General features: G+C 40.2%; 1 protein-coding gene and 1 long non-coding RNA gene across 8 annotated transcripts in view; one reads left to right on the forward strand and one right to left on the reverse strand.

The window, feature by feature from the left end:
* Window positions 1–19329, forward strand: part of SMAD5 (SMAD family member 5) — a 281680-nt gene that overhangs the window by 227790 nt on the left and 34561 nt on the right. For 2 of the 7 annotated variants that reach the window (XM_058441225.1, XM_032157964.2), the window contains exons 1-2: window positions 4491–4608; window positions 19207–19281. The gene's annotated coding sequence lies outside the window, so the exon portion shown is untranslated. Of the gene's footprint in view, window positions 1–4490; window positions 4609–5549; window positions 5605–19206; window positions 19282–19329 lie in introns of those variants that run through there. The other 5 variants (XM_032157967.2, XM_058441222.1, XM_058441224.1 and 2 more) reach the window with 5 other exon arrangements.
* LOC116471535 (uncharacterized) lies at window positions 1151–6531 on the reverse strand. The gene is made up of 2 exons (XR_004248818.1): window positions 4996–6531; window positions 1151–1419 (listed from the first exon to the last, which is right to left on the reverse strand). It is a non-coding gene; the product is annotated as an uncharacterized LOC116471535 (long non-coding RNA).

Below are 19329 nucleotides of genomic sequence, written 5' to 3' on the forward strand. Positions count from 1 at the left end.
GTTCTCATGATCAAGACCATGTAGTTGAAGAGCTTCCTAGAGAACATGAAGTTTTCATCTCTTTCCCCTCTCCTCAATTCCATAACACTTTCAGATTTTCACCTGCTGCTCTGGATTTGTGGTGGGGTACACATGTGGTTTGGCTCATCTGAGACTATGTCTCTGAGGATGAAAGCTGAGAAGGTAGAACCCCAGAGGTTATTCAAGTTAACTTGGGGGGTGTTCGCCATCAGGAGAAACAGATGCTGTTTAAGTTACGAAGAAATGAGTGTTCCCTCCAAGGCCTGCTTCAGAAAGCCTCTTTGTTTTATGACTCTGGGTGCAAGCAACCCTTTTAATTTTGTGTCTTGGATTCCAGCCATAGGAGGCCTTCTTTAATGTGGCAGATGGCTGGAGACAGGCAAGCCAGGTTTCTAGACTCTACATTAAGCTGCCTTCCCTAGGGAGGAGTCTCCTAATTATGTTGCTCTGAAAAAGAGAAGAAAAGATACCTTAAAATGGACACATTAAACTTTTACCACGTGTAAAGTAACCACTGTCTTAAGCATCTGCAAACATGTGGAGGTCAGGAAACCTTTGAGAATCTGATGAAAGCTATAGGCTTTTTCTGCAGAAAATTTGTATGTAGGTATATACACAAAAATGTGCACATTAATTCCCGGGGGTGGGGTAACAGATTCTCTGATAGCCATCCCTGAAGCTTCAAGGAGTCTGTGGCTGCCAGATTCCTGTGCTTTGAGTGGAGGCAGCTGTCATTCTTTTACTTTTTCGTTTTTCAATACATTATGATCTCAACTTCTGAGCTATGAAAATAAAGGGTCTGTGGATTATAAGGGAAGCATTTCACACCAGAACAAAATTTTACTGGAAAAACTCCTTTCAAATATTGGATAAAATTACTTTTGCATATTCTCTGGTCAGCATGGAAGGTTGGCTCATTCTGTTAAAGACTGACATGAAAGCTCTTCTGACAAACATGATGAACTTTTTCTTACTGGATTGTGGGGTGTGCCTCTGCACATCATTTCCTTGGAACCTCACTCATATCAGAACTCCTCAGTTGAGTTCTGGCTTCTGCACTGTTTCCAGTATTAAGAATTGGGTGCAGTGGGCAGTCTGCCAATTAAAGAATAACACAGAATTCTCAGAATTTGGAAAGGAAGCTTTATTGTTTCCAAGGACTCTGCTGGAGGAGTCATACAAACTTTGCCATTTCTTCCTCTGATGTCTATGTGCCATGATTGTCTGAGGAAAGGAGAAAAAGTCTTTGAAGTGGCTACCAGGATCCTTTGCAGATCTCTGGGATGTCATTCACTCATGCTTCTATGCTGGGTGACTCCTACCATCATCACATTCTTCCAATTCTCCCAGTAGGGTATGCAGTAGTCATGTAGGCAGAGCCTTCTGAGCTACAGCAAACTACGAAATTAAGATATTTATTAATGATTTTCAAACCAAAAACAATTTGCCTCAATTACCAGACATTTTAAAATTAAAAAATACAGAAATATTTATAAATTATTCCAGTTCTTCATCTTCCATATATTGTCTCACCTTTCCCAAAAGTTGCCTCCTTCTTAGACCTGAAAAACTCAAGGTGGGAGTAGGTCATGGGCTAAACATGTAGGCTAATTCTCTACATCAAATTGATAATGTAAATGATTATTGAAAAAATTCAAAGGAAAGGATCATTTCTTCCGTAAACATCAACCCAACCCAAGAAAAACTATTTGGGATTTAAATCAGGATTTCTCAACCACAGCACAACTGACATTTTGGGTTGACTAATTTTTGGTAGAAGGAGGCTGTCCTGTGCATTGTAGCATGTTCAGCAGTGTCTCTGGCCTCCACCGCCTAGACGCTAGTAGCACCGCCCTCCTAGTTGTGACAACCGACAATATCTTCAAACATTGCCAAATGTTTCCTGGGGGTGCAGTCATCCCTGGTTGAGAATTATAGGACTAAATTGTCCAGAAATAGGTTTCTCTACAAGTAAAGTAAAATTGAGTATTGGAGTTGCTTTTATCTGGTCTTCTTGATCAGGTGAATGGCTAAATGAAAAAAGCAGTTTGTCTATTTTGATGCCCCACTGACTATGTCTATCTGTTCAGATCATCCTGTTCTACATTTGTTCTTAGATCCTATTTGATTGCCAAAAACAGGGACTTCCTTACTTCATTCTTATGGTTCTGGGATGCCTGTTCATTTGCTATTTTATAATGTTTTTGACTGTATAGATATTTAGTGATCCCTCTGATTTTCTATAGCTGTTGAGGTCTAGGTAATTTCTTAGATCTTCGGAAGGCTGCTGGTGTGGTACTAAAATCTCCAGTCCTCTCTTCTATGTTATCTCTTCCAACTTTAGACCTAAACTGAGCTCAAACAGCAAGTTGGAGAGGTTGGAGTCTCTGGTTGATTTGATCAGTATGTGGACACATAACTTAGGAAGCAAAACTGTTGGCTATGAGATTACATATGTGATTATGAAAAGGAATCTTGTAATCACAAATTCTTCTGACATGTACAGTGACTGCAAAACAGCAAACAATTTGTTTTGGGAAGGATTTTATTGGCTGTTTGAAGTGAGAAATATCTCTACTATACAAAATATTTAAACCAAATTGTTATGTCCTATAATGTTCAACAAAGCACTCTGCAAACATCAGTTCTGGAAAAAAAAAACGTATCCTCCAAGGCAGGATTTTATGCACTTCTGGGAGTTGTAAACCCATGCAGGCTCCAGAAATATTTGCCTTCCAAGGGCTGGAAACTTCTGAATTAACAACAAATAATCAGTGAGTGTGACAAAGAGTTAAAGTACACAGACTTTACTTTCTCAAAGTTTATGATGTAGTAAAGAAGTTTAAGGTGGAGACCTGAAATTGCAAACTGGTGGCCAGTAGGCTAAATCAGGACCATGGATTTGTTTTGTTTGGCTTGCATGTAATTGGCCTCCAGAATGTCTAACAGAGTGAGAGGAAGAGAGCGGCGTGGGGGGTTGGGGGGCTGGGGTGGGAAGGAGACAGGCAAAGAGAGAGAAAAATAGAAAGAAGTTGCTAAACAGATATAATTGGGATTTTCGCATAAAAATCTGAATTTCCAGCTTTGCTTGAAAAATCAGAATATCTGCCAACACTGGGTCCTTATTCCCACATTTCCCTATGGTAACAGTTGGCTGGAATGAAATAGCAGTGACCCCTTTGGTCTCTGGAACTAGACACTCACTCTCTGGTCTCTTCTCCCACTTTCCCTTCACTCCTTTACTAGGCCTCTGTCACCATTTGAGATGGCCACCCCTAATGCAGAGACTTCTGGAACATTTATTTAGTTTCTTCTCCACAGAAATAAACTTCCAGAGCCTGGAGCAAAATAGCGGCTGCGCCATTTGTGTGTCAGATGAGATGACCCTGGCTCAGGCCATGGAGGTGGCAATTGAGGTGTGAGAAATGGTCAGATTTAGGATAAATTTTGAAGAAAGAGTTAGTAGAATTTCTGATGGATTGGATTAGGGTGTGAAAGAGCATTCCAAAATGACCCCGATTTTGATTTTTACTTATTTTAAAAAGAAAACCTATAACAGAACATTGGAGAGCCAGTATTGACCTTTTAAAATAAAAACAAAATTATTCAAAAGCTTTTGCTTACTAGTATTCTTCAAATCGGGTACCCAATGTGGTACCAATATTATATTCTGGGAAATACTGACAGTTTTGGAAATTTGGAGGAAAAAGCATTGAGAAGAGCTCCAATTACTAAGAAATGAGAGTCCAGGAGATGGGGTGGTGTATATAAGCCTATGGATGTCATCTCTGCACCTCAGTGGCCCCGCCTGTCTAGGGGCTGGGTCCCCACGGGATCTCCCTCCTCACAAGGAGGTGGAGAGAGTATGTGTCTTGAACAACTGGGGTTGCGATCCAGTGTATGGACAGTCCCACTCCTGGAACTCCAGGGTGGGCACTGGCTCCATTTCCACAGGCCCTCAAGGGTTCCAGGATTGCCCGGTGGGAGGGGTTTTAGTGCTGCATCCAGTAAGAAGCTGTAAGATGCTCAGAAACATGTTTTGAAGCTACTTTGCACAGAAAGAAGACTCTTCATTCAGATTTGTATTACAAATCAATAAAAGTAGCTCAGTCGTATCTGAAGATGTTTTTGTTTACACTTTGTATATGACAGAAAATCTCCAGTTGTCTGTGTCAAGGACAATTACTTAATTTTACAATGTATGCTGATTTGGTTAGTGGAAGCTACTAGCGCCTACTGTGGTGGTGCTGGGAGCTATCTGATTCCCATTCCCAGGCCTGGCCATCGACGCGAAGGGCTCCAGCTGATCGGAAGTCGGCGTTGGCCGGCGCGGAGCCCGGCGCGGAGGCTTCTTTCAGCCGCCGGGGCAAGACACCCCTCCCTCGGTCCCGCGGCGGTCACTCGGCCTCTGGCGCGCATGCGCCGACCCCAGCGGGCGTCCTCCCGGGCTCTCTCTCCCTCCCTCCGTCATCCGGGTCCTGGGCGAGCGGGCGCCGTGCGCGTGTCCCGTGGCCGAGCTGCTAATAAAGTTGCAGCGAGAAGAAGCGCAGCGACGGCGTCGGGAGAGCGCGCCCAGCCGGCCAGTGAGTGAGTGAGGGTCCCCGGCGCGCGCGGGCGAGGGGAACCGGGGGCTGCAGGCTCTGCCCCGGCGGACTCGGGCCGAGGCGGGGGCGTTCGGCTGCGGACGGAGCGGAAACGACCCGGGGCCTGTCGGGCGAGAGGTAGGCCGAGTCCTGGCCTGCCGGGGTCCCGGCTGGCGGACACGGTGCGGCCCAGCCGCTGCGGAGGCCTAGCCGGCTGCCCGGGGCGTCCTGAGGCGGGGCCGGGGCTGGCTCTCGTCCCAGCCCCGCCGTTACCGCCCAGACTTTGGAGGGAGGCGTCTGGGACGCCCTGGACGGGACCCCCTGACCCCGCGCTGTCCTGGGGGGCGGTTTGCTTTCCTAACTCATCTGATGTACCACCCTGGATACACACCCCTGATAGGACTGCGGTGCTCGGCCGGGCAGCCTGGGCTGCTGCACTGCGAAGCTGTCCAATGGCTTGATAAATCCGTGCCGCCGTCGCTTTGTGTTTCAAAGATAAGGATCCGCGCTTATCGGTGGGAATTACACTCTGGGCAGTTGTGACCGGCTACTGCAATCAGCTGGTAGTTAGAGCTGGTTTCCGCCACTTGCCATGTCAGTTTTCACCACTGGAAGGATTTCTTCTACTTCATGTAAACCTCTCTATGCTGCAAAGAGAATGCCAAAGCAGCGTCTTTTTGCCTTCACCATATTCAGCCGCTGGCCGGGTCCTATACTTCAATATCAGGGCTCAAATTAATATTCCAGTCTCTTCCCCTCCCCTTTTCCCCTCTCCCCCTTTCAGCTGCTGTTACTACGTGGAGTTTGGAGCCTAAGCTTTGAAAACTCCCATGTGGCGCGCCCGTCTTAAGTCTGAGCATGCTCAGTAGCCAAAACAGATTTTGGTTGCAGAACTCGGGCGAGGATACTCGGGGTATTTGGACGTTTGCCGGCTTCCTAACAGAATGTTCCGATTCTGGTGGTGATGGCATTGGAGAATGGAGCTTAGGCCAGCCTGTAGGTGAGGAATGGCTGAACACCCTGAGCCAGATCTTTATCTTGATTGTAAAGACAATGTTTCCTGACCAGCTGGAGCTTTGGGGAGGGGGGCGTTGCGGGGGGGAGGGAGCAATTTTGGCTGCTTGTGCATTTAAATGGGTGTGGCGCTAAGTATATCTTGTTTACCTTATCTTTCTGTGGAAAAGTTTTGATGTCTAGGTTTGTCACGTCATGCCTGTTGCCTAGCACTACCAAAAGGGCTCTTATCTAGTAGCAAAGATTGAGTAGGTGGAGGTCGTGGCTTGGCCTCACAGAAGTTGAGAGGAAAGGGTACTTGGGTTGCGTTTTTTAAAATTCGTATTTAAAACTAGAGTACTTGAATTTCCTTAGAGTACCTGAATTGCCCAGAGTGAATTAGTTTTTAACTTTAATTTGAAAGACAAAAGGTTGAAAACCTTAGTCCCAGTAGGTTTAGTAACATTCCAAATAGCTTACAATTTCTGCTAGATGCCAATGCAGTAGTGTCCGTTGTGGGGAAAACAGTACCTACACTCAGTGTGACAGTTTCACATTTATTGATCCAAATATCATTATGAAATTAGTGTTCCAAATTTAAGGAGCTATTTGCAGATGTATAACAAATTATTTTAGTCTTTTGTTCCTTTGATAACTATTAATATTTTTTTCTCTACGGTGAAAATTGTAAAAATACAAAACTTAGAAGAGACAATTTAACAAAACCTTCATAAAGGTTGTAGATATTATGTTTAGATTTATAAAGTTTAATTTTGATGATTATTTGTATGATTGTTCCTATACATCTTCCTTTCCTTCCTTCTCCACATTGCTGCTCCCTCAGTCTTTTTTACATTACTGCTGTTAATTTACCTATGTATCTTTGTTAAAAATACCTCATTCATCATTTTGTGCTTCCATTCCTTTCAGATCATAGCTGATGAAATGAACAAGAAAAGTTAGATGAACCTTCTCAACTGACTTTACTCTCAGGTTTTAAAGGCATCCACATGATATGGTCTAGTTAAAAGGAGGAAGAGAGCAGCAAACTGGAAAAAAAGAATAAAATATTTTCGTAGGTTCTGTACAGATTTGGTAGTATTATCTGCGTGTCTGGTTCACTGTGGTAGGCGCCACAGAAATGGGTAGATTGATAATGTGTTGCATTTCTTTCCCCCTGGCAAAGTCAGCTATTAATTTCAGTGGGAGACAGTGGCAGAATGTTGTTACTAATGAGGTTTGAATCAGATTGTTGTTTACTGTTGGTTATGTAACATGTTGCTGGGAGTATTATTAAAAGTTGCATTCTGTAGCAAAGTAGAGGCAAGTAAATTCTGCTTACCCTCTTCACTGGGTTTTAATTCTTGGCTGAACCTGAAGGCACATTAGACTACAACCATAATTATACCTGGGCAGCCTGTCTGTTTCCTGTTTTCATCATGAACCCACACATCGTGATTTGCAGTGATGATCTTTTTTTGTCCTTTGCATTGAACGGAGGCAGTGTATTTTCTCCCTCTACTGAAAACAGATTTGTAACTTGGTCAAATTAAAGATTTTAGTGTTTTGAAAACTAGACAGTAAAATACCAGTTTTTCATTTCTTAATACAGTTACTTAAATTGAAATGCCGTCTAAAAAAATCTATTTCATATATATTCTTTGTCTTTATGTAAATTTTAATATTACTAGTACTTTGTAGAGTTAAGGAAACTCTTTTTGTTTATGACATATCAGTGTTTATTATTACCAGATGTATATGTTGGTCTAGGCAATGAGCCACACATCTGGGTGAATTTCAGAGCTGACTTGAGTACGCTTGAGGATATAGGTGTGTATTCTCTTGGTTTATCAGTCTTCCCTATTTTTATTTCTAGAGGGTCTATGTTCCTTGTATCTGTCTGTCTGTCTCTCTCTCTCTCTCTCTGTCTCTCTGTACACTAAGCACAAAGAAGGCAAATAGTTTATTTCTTCAAATGTTACAAGCAGCTTATAGCCTATGGTTTGCCAGTCTACTCATAAGGTCAAAGACATTGAGTAAGATTCCCTTTTATAAGGGATACTAGTAGCCTGAGGAATGATTCTTATCTCCACCAGTCTGGATATTCTAGAGAAAAGAATACCTGGGAAGGTAGGGCCCAAGGAAGCCGGGGTGCAATATAGGGTGCTTTCCCATCAAAACAGATGATGAAGGACCCTTGAAAGCTGACCCATGTCTTCCCCCCGCCAGTGGAGTCTAGCTCTGTCGCCCAGTCTGGAGTCCAGTGGCGCAATCTTGGCTCACTGCAATCTCTGCCTCCTGGGTTGAAGCAATTCTCCTGCCTCAGCCTCCCAAGTAGCTGGATTACAGGCATCCACCACCATGCCCGGCTAATTTTTGTATTTTTAGTAGAGACGGGGTTTCACCATGTTCGTCAGGCTGGTCTTGAGCTCCTAACATACCTTGTTTTTCCACTTCTGAAGTTAATAGAATAATAGTCATTGGAATTTGCAGTTCATTGGTGTTGTCACACACCCTTTATCTCTAACCAGAACTCTGAATCTGAGAAGTTTGTTTACTAAATGGGAGATAAAGATTTAGAACTCTTTTGTAAGAATTGTTAAAAACTAGATTGTTGTTAGGACTAATCTCATAGGCCACCTTAATATTCTAACAGCCTTTGTTGTTTTCCAACCTGGAAAGATGGGGTAATTACAGAGTTCTTAGGTTTTTCATAAATAATCAGCTAGTTGTGGGCTGTTTATTTGAGTGTCTCTCTCTGTCGCCCCGGCTGGGGTTCAGTGATGGGATCTTGACTCACTGCAATTCTGCCTCCTGGGTTCAAGTGACTCTCCTGCCTCAGCCTCCCAAGTAGCTGGGATTACAGGCACCCACCACCACGTCCAGCTAATTTTTTGAATTTTTAGTAGAGATGGAGTTTCACCTTGTTGGCCAGGCTGGTCTCGAACTTCTGACCTCAAGTGATCTGCCCGCCATGGCCTCCCAAAGTGCTGGGATTACAGGTGTGAGCCACCGTGCCTGGCTGGGCTCTTTATTTAGTTTTGATTTTTTTTTTTTGGCCTTGGGCAGCTAGGTGGGGAAGTTTTTGGCCCAATTCTAGTAGAGTAGTGTTTTCAGTGACTTTTCTTCCTCCTTTTACTGTATCCTAACTTGGTTGAGATGATATTTTGCAAGAAAGAGTTCTTTATTAAGTCAGTTCTGTATGTGCAGTACCATAATTGTAATTCACTTTTGGAAGCTAGTTATTAACATACATTTTGTAAATAGGTTTTGCTCTTGAATTTTTTGGGACCCCCCCCGGCCATCTCTTCCTATAGCGTATATGTAATTTATAGACTGGTACACTATAGAAGTTTGAAAATGATTTGACCTGTTAAGATTTTAGCAGGGTTTTTTTCTTTTGATATCCATATATGTTGTTTTGTTATACCGAAAATAATAGAAAAAAACCAGTGTCCCATTCCCACCTTGTCTCTGAGCATAGCAACTGGAGTCTTGGGAGGAGGCTTACATTTTTCAAATTTAACTATGATCTCAGAATATGGTGCTTTCAAGGCAAGTTTTGCTTTGTTCAGGTTTGTTTTCATGATGTGTTAGGATCTGCCTAGTATCCTATCTGGTAGGCTGTACAACTTGAGTTCTAGTTATTCTGGTTTGTGTGTTCCTAGCAAGAGGGGGTTCTGCAAGAATATTTAAAAGCCAGTCTTCTTCTGTTTTCTTCTTAGTCACATCTTCTGTCTACTTTACTCATTGACCATTTCTCATTCTTTGGAGTTGAAAGTGTAAATTAAGTGAATGATGACACTAGAGCTGAAAAGGTACCCAGAGCCATGTTTACTCCCTTTTCTTCTAAGCAGGGAACTTGAACTCTGGGTGCACATGAGCTCTCTGGAGAACATCTTCATAATGCACTGTAATATACGTCGTGTACACAGGTTAGCTCTTGTGCTCCAGAGACACATTTTACAGTCATGGTTTGGTATCTGCACTTGATGATTTTATAATTTAAAGGAATCACTACAAAGATTGACCAGCTCTGTGTCTGTTCCTGTGCCTACACGCCTGTACAAGCATACTCAAACACATCTGGTGGCAATGTAGGAAATCTTTCAGGCTCTGAGGGGGTGAGTGATACATTTAGATCAGGCTCTGTTTAATTAGGGGACTTAGAGGAGCAGGTGAAGCTTAAAGAGTGATTAAAAACTGGGAAACAAAAGTCTGGCTGTGGGAGATAATAAAGTAGAGAATTCTGTGGGCGCAGAATAGGCGAGAAGATTATGCAGTGAGAAGTGTTGGGAATCATGAGTTCAGCTCTTGAAGGGCTTTGAAATCTGCTATGAGAACTTCTGATGTCTTTGGAAATCGGGAGCCACAGTTGAGGAAAGTGGTGATTTAAATGTTTCTCTGTGAAAATAATTTTGGCACCCATGTAATTGTATCCTGTCTTTCTTGTAGATGTTCTTACAAAGAATAGGATTTCTGAATCTAGAAAAGCTGTGAGCAAACATGCTTTTGGTTTCCTTCTCCTCTCTGCATGCAGTTGTGAATGTGGTTTACAAGTTTTATAGCAGTTGTATACCTGGATCTAGGGATGGTTTGACAGTGGTGGTGGTGGTTGTCTACTTGCTGACACTTGGTGACTACTATTGATAATTAGAACCACAAGGGTAAGAGATTTTTAAAGCTTTACCCCCACATCCCCCCTGCCCCCAAAAGTTACCCTCAGGTTGTATGTATGTAAGTGTCTTTCTTCCATTGCAGGGGATCCTGAGCACTTTGGTTCCCAAGCCTCCTGCATGGTCCGAGATTCTTGTTAAAAATGTGGGCGGTAAGGCCCTTCTGCCAAGCTTAGTGAATCTGAAATTTGAGGGATGGTTCTAAGGAATTTGTTGATTTGAAAACCCCATGTCCAATTATTTTGTACAGGTTTGAATTAGAATACCATGGGTTGTGACCCATATGGGCATTTATTTTCATGGGATGATGTGCTCGGGAGATTTTGTTTTGGCCAATAGTGTTGAGGAAAATTTGGGGGATTGGTTTGCTTGCCTTTTTATTTCGGATTGCAGCAGTCATAGAGATGTTGGAGCAGAAAGTGAAAGAAGCCTTGTGAAGCTTAGCAGCATTTTATTCATATGGTTAATGTGTATAAAACTTAACCTTGAATCTTCCTTTAGCTTTCTTATCTGCATTTTCCAAATCAGTTGATGTCAAACCCTATTCTTCCAGTTGTCCAGGCTGATACCTTGGAATCATTGTGAACTCCTTTGTTCTGACACACCCCATGATGTCCTTCATCAGGAAGCTTACTGTCTTTCATATGTCTGCTGCTTACCACCCCACTGCTATCACCCTGTTGTAAGCCATTGTCATCTTTCCCCCCTCCCTTAGATTACTGCATCTCCGAACTGGTCTCCTTGCTTTTATCATTGCTGTCCACCCCTCCTCCCGCTTATTCTCAACATACCAGCCAGGATTGATTGATTGATTGATTGATTTTGAGACAGAGTCTTGTGCTGTCACCCAGGCTGGAGTGCAGTGGCGTGATCTTGGCTCACTGCTACCTTGACCTCTTGGGCTCAAGTGATCCTCCCACCTCAGCCTCCTAAGTAAGTGGGATCACAGGCATGTGCCACTGCACCTGGCTAATTTTTTAATTAAAAAAAAATTTTTTTTTTGTAGAGACAGAGTTTTAAAAACTATGTTGCCCAGGCTACGCTTGAACTGCTGAGCTCAAGTGATCCTCCTGCCTTGGCCTTCCAAAGTACTGGGATTACAGGCATGAGCCACCACACCTGGCCCAGGATAACTCTTTTTTTTTTTTTTTTTTTTGAGATGAAGTCTAGCTCTGTCAGCCAGGCTAGAGTACAGTGGCATGATCTCGGCTCACTGCAACCTCTGCCTCCTGGGCTCAAGCAATTCTCCTTCCTCAGCCTCCCAAATAGCTGGGATTACAGGCGCATGCCACCACACCTGGCTAATTTTTGTATTTTTCGTAGAAACGGGGTTTCACCATGTTCGCCAGGCTGGTCTTGAACTCCTGACCTCAGGTAATCTGCCCACCTCGGCCCAGGATAATTCTTTAATAGTGTAAGTCGAGAACTATCATGCCTGTGCTCAGAGCTCTCCACTGAGTTCACAGTTTCCTTAGAGTACTGTAAAAGCTAAAGCCTTTATATCCAGCATGGCCATTCTGGCTCTCTGGTATCTCTTTGACCCCACTCCTTACCTTTTCCCCCTTGTACACTATATTCTCAGGCTATACGGGTCTTCTGGCCAGTATACGCTCTTCATGCCAGGAGCATGCCAGACATGCTGCTACCTTAGGGTCTTTGCATTGCCTGTTGCCTTTACCTGTAATGGTTTTCCCCCAGGTGTATGCCTGTTGGCTCACTCTTTTATTTCCTTAAAATTCTGTCTTCCAGGACTTCTTGTCCACCTTCCCCTGTTTTAATTTTTCTCTATAGCACTTTTCACCTAACAAACATATCATTTACTATATCTCGTTGGCCTCCTCCTGCTGGAATATAAGCTAAATGAGGACAAGTGTTTTGGTCCCTTTTATTCACTTCTATATCCCCAGCTCCTAAAATGCTACCTTAATAAATATTCTTTTGGATGAATGACTTAAATGAATTTGACAAGTTATTGTATGTGGTACTGTTTTTTAAAGATTATATTCTAGTGCCAGAGACAGAAATAAAGTAAATGAGCAAATTATTATTGAATCAGTTAATACGGTGAAGAAAATGAACATAGTACTGGATTAGAGATTAGGGAAAATATACTTTATATAGGATTATGGGGTGATCAGGGAAGGTATCTGGGATGAGAGCTAAAGCTGAGACTTAAATAACGATAGAGCTAAAAATTAGTGGCCAGGGATTAAGAAAAGTGGTATAAGCAGAAAATGGCATTTGTAATATCTGAGGTTAAAAAGACATTCCAGTATAGGAAGATAAATGCTTTTGAAGAATGAATTCGTACTAATATTTATTGGGAGCAGGAATAATGCTTCTGGAGTTTTAGTTCATTGTTTTGAGGAGCAACAGCTCATTTGTAGTAAGAGGACACACTGTGAAAAGTGCTAGATACCTGGATTACATTCCCTTTCTCTGTCTGTCTGTGTTCCTGTAATAACTTGAGTGTATCTCATTGTACTTACATATAGGGGTATAGTTTGGTGTCTGTCGTGCTACGTTATTTTGTGAAGGGAGATTCTGTTCCATTTGCATTTTTGCTATTCCCACTGTTCACTCATATAGTACCTCTGTATGGGACTTAGAAAAAGGCCTTCTCATTTATTCCTTCACCCTTGCCTAGTGCTGATAAACCCCTGCATGTCCTACAATGTCTGCTAGATAGTAGGTGCTCAATAAGTGTTTAATGATTCATGGCTGTTATAGCTGCTGAGTCAGTTAATGCACATGTACTTGAAGTAGGTGTACTTTATCATAATCATTTCTGTATTTCTGTTGATTTACCTAGAGTACTATAGTTATGGAAGTATTTGTACCTGGTTTCTGATTTGATTTTTCTTAGTTTCAACCTCCAAATTTGTATAACCCCAAGTATATTAGAGAGAATTGTTTTGAAGCAGGAATGACTCATGATAATGTAAATCCTCTCTTTAGTAAGGGTTCATAATATGGCTGAGGTATAGCTGCACTTTAGTTTTGAAACCTGTTTTTCCTCTGACTCTGCAAGAAATATGTTTATTTTAAAAAATACAGAATTGGATGAAGCACAAAGTGAAAAGTACATCTAACCCCACCCACTACCAGAGCTAATATCACATCCCCTTTCTTTCATTAAACAAATATTTATTGAGCATATGTATCACTAGGCTTACAGTGATGAGTGAAAACAGATACAGCTCTTCTCATGGAATTTACATTCTTGTGGGGACAGATTGGAAAAGTAAATGTAAAAACATAGGTGTGGCAAGTGCTACAAAGTAGGAGTATGCAATGCGGTAAGCATATAAGAGGGAGACTTCTCCTAGCCAGGACGGTTTGGGAAGACTTCCCCGAAGAAGGGATGCTTGAGCTGAAAGAGAGGTGAGGTGTGTGTGTGTTTTGTAATGTGATGAATTCTTTTGTAATTCATGATATACCGTAATTTTATAAGGTTTTCATTTATGGCTGAGGTACCACTGCACCTCTTTTAATATACTAGTGACGTTCTGTGTTCAATCAGTGGTTGCAGTTTTTCAGAAGAATTAGGGAACCTCACATACACAGGAATTTCTAAAAGTTATTATTACCTTGGTTTTCTTTCTAGCTTTGAGGTCATTTCTCTAAGAAATGACAAAATACATCAATAAAAGGGTATTATCAAGTCAGGTCTTCATAAACCAAAGGTATACTATGAAAGGCCAAGATAATAGCAGATAATGGGTTCATAGCTGTTAAGTCCCTCCAGTTTCTAGTGTAAGAAGGAATATACATTCCTGTCTGTTCAATTATTGGCTCTCTGTGCTTGGTGTACATTTTTTTAAACTCAATTTTAATGCCTTATTTCTGTTGGCTATCATATGGAAATACATCTAGGATAAAACTAAGTGATAGGCTAAATGGCATATGAAGCTCTTTATAGCACCTGTTGTTTTTTCCATTCTCTCTAAGATCTTAGAGATTACGGTTAGTGTTTTTTAAGCCTGAGTTCCTAGCATGGAGTATTTCTGACATACACTAGTGGGCACCCAGTAAATTTTGAATAAATCAAATATCTCCTCTGTCTAATATCACATCTCATCTCTCCAATTCATATGATCCTCAATATCTACATATTTATTCCTTTTCTCCTTGAGCTTTAATTTTACATCTTCCTGGATGCATGCCAGTATTTGCTTTCTTACGTCCCTCCACTGTCACCTTCTTGCCTTGTTTTGGCCATAACTAGAGTTTCCCTTTGGTAAGTGATGTTTTCATTATTCAGGGTTTAAACCTTAACTTTTCTACTTAGGCTTCTGTTTATTTGTGACATCCCTTATTATCTTTTTTTTTTTTTTTTTTTTTTAATCACAGTGTGTGTGTTCCTCTCAGTTAGCTTACTACCATGGTTTTCATCTACCCTTTGTCCCCCTAGTTAGTCTCTTACTTGGTCCTGTGTTGTTGGAATTTTTGTCTTCTTGAAATACCTCTTCGAACATGTCTTTTGGCTTAGATAGAACTCTACACTGCACATAGAATTACTTCTAGCAGTCTGACTCCTTGGCCTTGTATTCACAGTTTTTCCCTGTTTGACCTTCATTCTGTGGTTGTGCCTTTCCCTTTTGCTTCACAGTCAGACTAGCTGATTGTCACCTCCTAGCCTCCCTTCCTCATTTGGCTGAGTGATTTGGTTTTCCTCGTCCTTGTACTTTCTTGCCAAGTGGACTGCGAATGATAGGTTGTTATATTTCTATCTCGTATTCAGTATTTTGGTAGTCACTCTCAAAATTTGTGCTCATATGACAAGCAGTTATTCTTGCCTCATCCTTAAGCTTCTATTCACTTAGGTGCAGTGTGTTTGAGTTTGCAGGGGAGGGGTAGAATCTGTCCAAACCAGGTGTTTTTTTGCACAGTTGCTAAACCCCCTCAACCAACTTCTTGTCTGTTACTGGCCATTTGCAACACAGTTAATTCCTTCTTAATCAGTCATATTCACCAGTATATAACCTTTTCACTTTTTTCTTCTTCCACTTTCCAGTTATACTGTTCTTTCTGTTCCATGTATGTACTCTAAATACCTCATAAACCAGAGGTATACTATGAAAGGCCAAGATAATAGCAGATAATGGGTTCATTATCTGAGTCTGAAAGTGTTTGATCACTCAGCTTTAATTCCATTCATTCATACGGCAGTTTTAATGAAAATTGACTGTCTCATCTAACACAAATTGTCCCGTATGTTTCCTAATGGGATTTTAAATTTAGATTTTGGGGGATTCTCTGGTTTTCAAGCTAGAAGTAGAAATTCCCTGAAAGGTTTCATGGACACTGTTCAGTTTAGTTTGTGTTTTTCTTTTATGATGCTCATGGTTAGCCTGTTCTGAATTATTGTAACAAGACTTGGCTTTTAAAGAAAAGGCTGTTTGACACTTAGCATTCTAAAAGTTTGGTTTAATACGGCCCTAGTAAGAGCAAAAAAGAGAAAGCAGAATTTGTCTTCTATCCCTGATTATGTTATTGAAATAAGATTAACATTTATAAACAACTGTTTTACAATAGGTTTCTATGGAGGTTTATTGCAAAAGAAAATAGCTTGACGATATAAATTCCTTGAAGCCTATTGACTTTTTGGTTTTCTTAGGAACTAAATATATTACCTCTTAATATGTTCAGATATAAATATATCTTATTATATTGGTATATATTAATATATATTATTCCCACTGGTGTTCTTTAGGATAGGCATGTTAGGTGGCTCAGGATGAGGATTACAGAGGTGCAAATAGAATCTGCTCAGAAGCCAGATTGTCTAGGGCATTATTTCACCTATGTGGACTGTCAAATGCATCTTCCCTTGACTTACTGGAGAACTCAGAAGTAAGCAAGCCCTGGAGCACCTGAAAGTACCAAGGATACAAATCATGTATTCCATGCTAATTGGGTTCTTTTTGAGACAGAAGGAAAGTTCATTTTCATTAGGTAGTTTATCAAGTTTCTCCAAAAGCAACACTGAGGAATATAGGAGAAGCTATGAGAAATGCAGAAAGAGAAAAGAAAAAAAAAAAGAGTTAAAAGAATGAGAACAAAGGAGGGGGTAGAATGACAGATACTGGTGGCAAGTGATGGGGAACATCAGAAAGGACTTTGAGAGAGGAAAAAAGAAAAAGCTGCTATATTTCTTCTAAGATGTAATTTTTTTTCCACCTCATAACATAATTTTATTAACCGTCTTACAGTTAATGGCATCTGAGTATTGCTTTTGGCCAGGTGGCAGTTTTGATCTAGTTGTCATTGTACAGGCATGGCTCTGACTTGCTGTTTCTGTTGCTGTCATTTCAGTCTCAGTGTGGACATTGTTTTAACTTCTCGTGTTGAGTAATTGCCATTTAAAATATTTTCTTAGCTGTTGTTTTCACACCTTCATTTACATCCTCTAGGAACACCAAACAGGCACCAGTATCAAAATTTGCAGGATGGTTGTCAGTGGCTTGAAAGACAGTCCTGGAGCAATGTCAGAACATTCTTCATACTTACATTCTTGATGGCAGAAGGATGATACTGTGAAGAAAAATTTTAAGTTATAAGAAAGCATTATGCCATTTAATTTGCAGCTTTTTCTTCCTTCAGGGTTCATAAAATAATGCGGACTCTTAAAGTACATGACTGTATGTTTGTTGAAATAAAGGAGTCCAACCATTTATTTAAAATCCTCAGCCTGATAGCAACAATGTTCATGATTATCACCACAATAATAACTACAGTTGCCCTTTATTGAGTATGCACTGTGTACTAAGTGTTTCTCACTTAATTCTCAGAACCTTTTAGGGCCATGATATTCACGATACAAAATAGGAAAAAATGGAGATTTTGGGTGTAAGTGTTAGATCCAGAATTTGAACCCAAGTTTATTAGGCTTCAAATCCGGTGCTGCAGCTCCTCATCCTGTTATGTAAAGTATTACTTTGTGAAAGACATAGAAGCTTTTATGCTTAAGATAAAATTGTCTCCCTTCATCCTTCTCCCCAGAGGGTCATATCCTGACTTCTTTTAGCAACCTTTATATCTTTAGGGCAACTTCATTTTCCACTGTGTATCATAGATAGTTATGGGCACATTTCAGTTGTTGTATTAATTTGTAACTATTTAGAGTTAGTCTGGATCTGATTTATATTTCAACTCTTTATTATCTAGCTTAGTGCCTTGCCTTTTATAGGCACTCAGTAAATATGTGTTGTATGAATAAGGCTATAAGTGTGAGCTTAAGTTTAGCACTGGTTATTATGTATAATTGTGTCTCAGTAGACTCTGAAAGCATTTAGAGGAGTATAGAAGACCAAAATTTAGGAGTATAGAGGACCAAAATTTAGCTGTCCAGTTATCTGTAATGTGTAATGACTGTTGCAGTCGCTAAATAGTCTTTTGGGATTTTCTCTATTACTGGAATAAGTGTAGAGATGATGTAGAAGAGTATTATGGGGTGTTAGGCACACAGCTGATTTAAATTGAAGATAGGTGTTCTCAGTGTTTCTAAATTCGTTTTATTTAGTGAAAGGCAAAGGGGGCATGAAAAATTGAATCAACTTTTCAGGAAAGAGACTCAAAATTTTCAGAGGTATTGCAGGTTCACTTGTGGCTCGTGTAGCATATGCTAATATATGCAAATCAGAACGTATTTTATTTTTTGTATACATAATGAGAAATTTTTTCATAACCAAGTACTTATGTGAGGATACTAAAGTAAATCTATTGCTGTAACCCAAGCTCTTTGATCATTTTATTTCAAATTTTGGACCAAGGTGTTATTTTGAATATGGTATAGTCTGCAGAAAAGACTATAGGACAAAATGCATCCATTATATGGGTACTATAAAGAAGTTTTAATCTCAGTTTAACAATTTTACTTTTACTATAGGTGGTTTAGTTCCTTTAGAAACCTAGGTGTTAAATATTAAGAAAATAGATGAGTAAAATATGATTGCACCATTAAAAGCATTTAAAAAAATCTATATATTGGGGTGAGGGAAGAGCAAATGCTTGTGGTGTTAAATAGAAAATGCAGAATACCAAGTAGTATCATGGTATATCCTGTTATGGGCAGTTGTGGGCAAAACTATGTATATGCAGAGGAAACAAATATAAGCATACCATATGTTAATGGTATGATTATAGGTGAGTATACTTAGGAAAAATATTTTTTAAGGAAAAATATTTTTAAAAAAGTGGTACATTGTCTCATCATTTCTGAGATCATTGTGTTCCAGTGATAAGTGTGCTAAAAATGTCCTAATGATAATTAGAAAGGCTTTGGAGTAAGACCACCATAAAAAAAACATATTTTTATGCAGTGGTAGTAAGCATATAGCTAAACCTTTCATTCCTGCTGATTGACCTAGCACAAATGTGAAAAGGCTGGGTTAAAGTTGATAGGTTGATGACATACATTAAGTGGTATAAAAATAAGTTTGAAAATGAGCAAATTAAGCTGGATTATTCTTGATCTCTTAAACTCTACAATCTTATGATAATATTTAACAATTTGAATGTTTTGGAGAAGTCAAAGGAATATGGAGAACAATTACAGACCTTTGAGGGAAGAAAATTCCTTGGCAGGAGGGTTTCTTTCTAGGAGGCAGTGTGTACAGTGGTTTGGAATATGGATTCCGCATCTGGAATGCCAGGGTTCAATTCTCAGCTCTGTTTCTTGCTATCTGTATAATTAAGCAAGTTGCATTTAATTTCCCTTTGCCTGTTATCTCATCTGTAAAATGAGAATAATAGAATTTACTTTATATGGCTGTTTTGGAATTTAATAATTTTTGGTTTCTAAATGTAAAGTCCTTAACAGTACTTGGCATAGTGAGTGCTCAATAAATGTTAGTGGTTTATTATTATTATTACCATTATCAAAGGAATATTATGATTCCTTTGCTTAAGCAATTGATTTTTTTTTTTAGAAAGGAAGCTGTTGAAGTTACTGAAGTGCCTGTTGCTATATTCTAAGAAAGTAAAATGTCCAGAAATCTGCCTCTGTAAGTAACCTTTTAAGATCATTCATGCCCCTCTGTTTCTTTAGTCAG

The sequence above is a fragment of the Hylobates moloch genome, unplaced genomic scaffold, assembly GCF_009828535.3.
Source record: "Hylobates moloch isolate HMO894 unplaced genomic scaffold, HMol_V3 SCAFFOLD_6, whole genome shotgun sequence".
Classification (NCBI taxonomy): Eukaryota; Metazoa; Chordata; class Mammalia; order Primates; family Hylobatidae; genus Hylobates; species Hylobates moloch.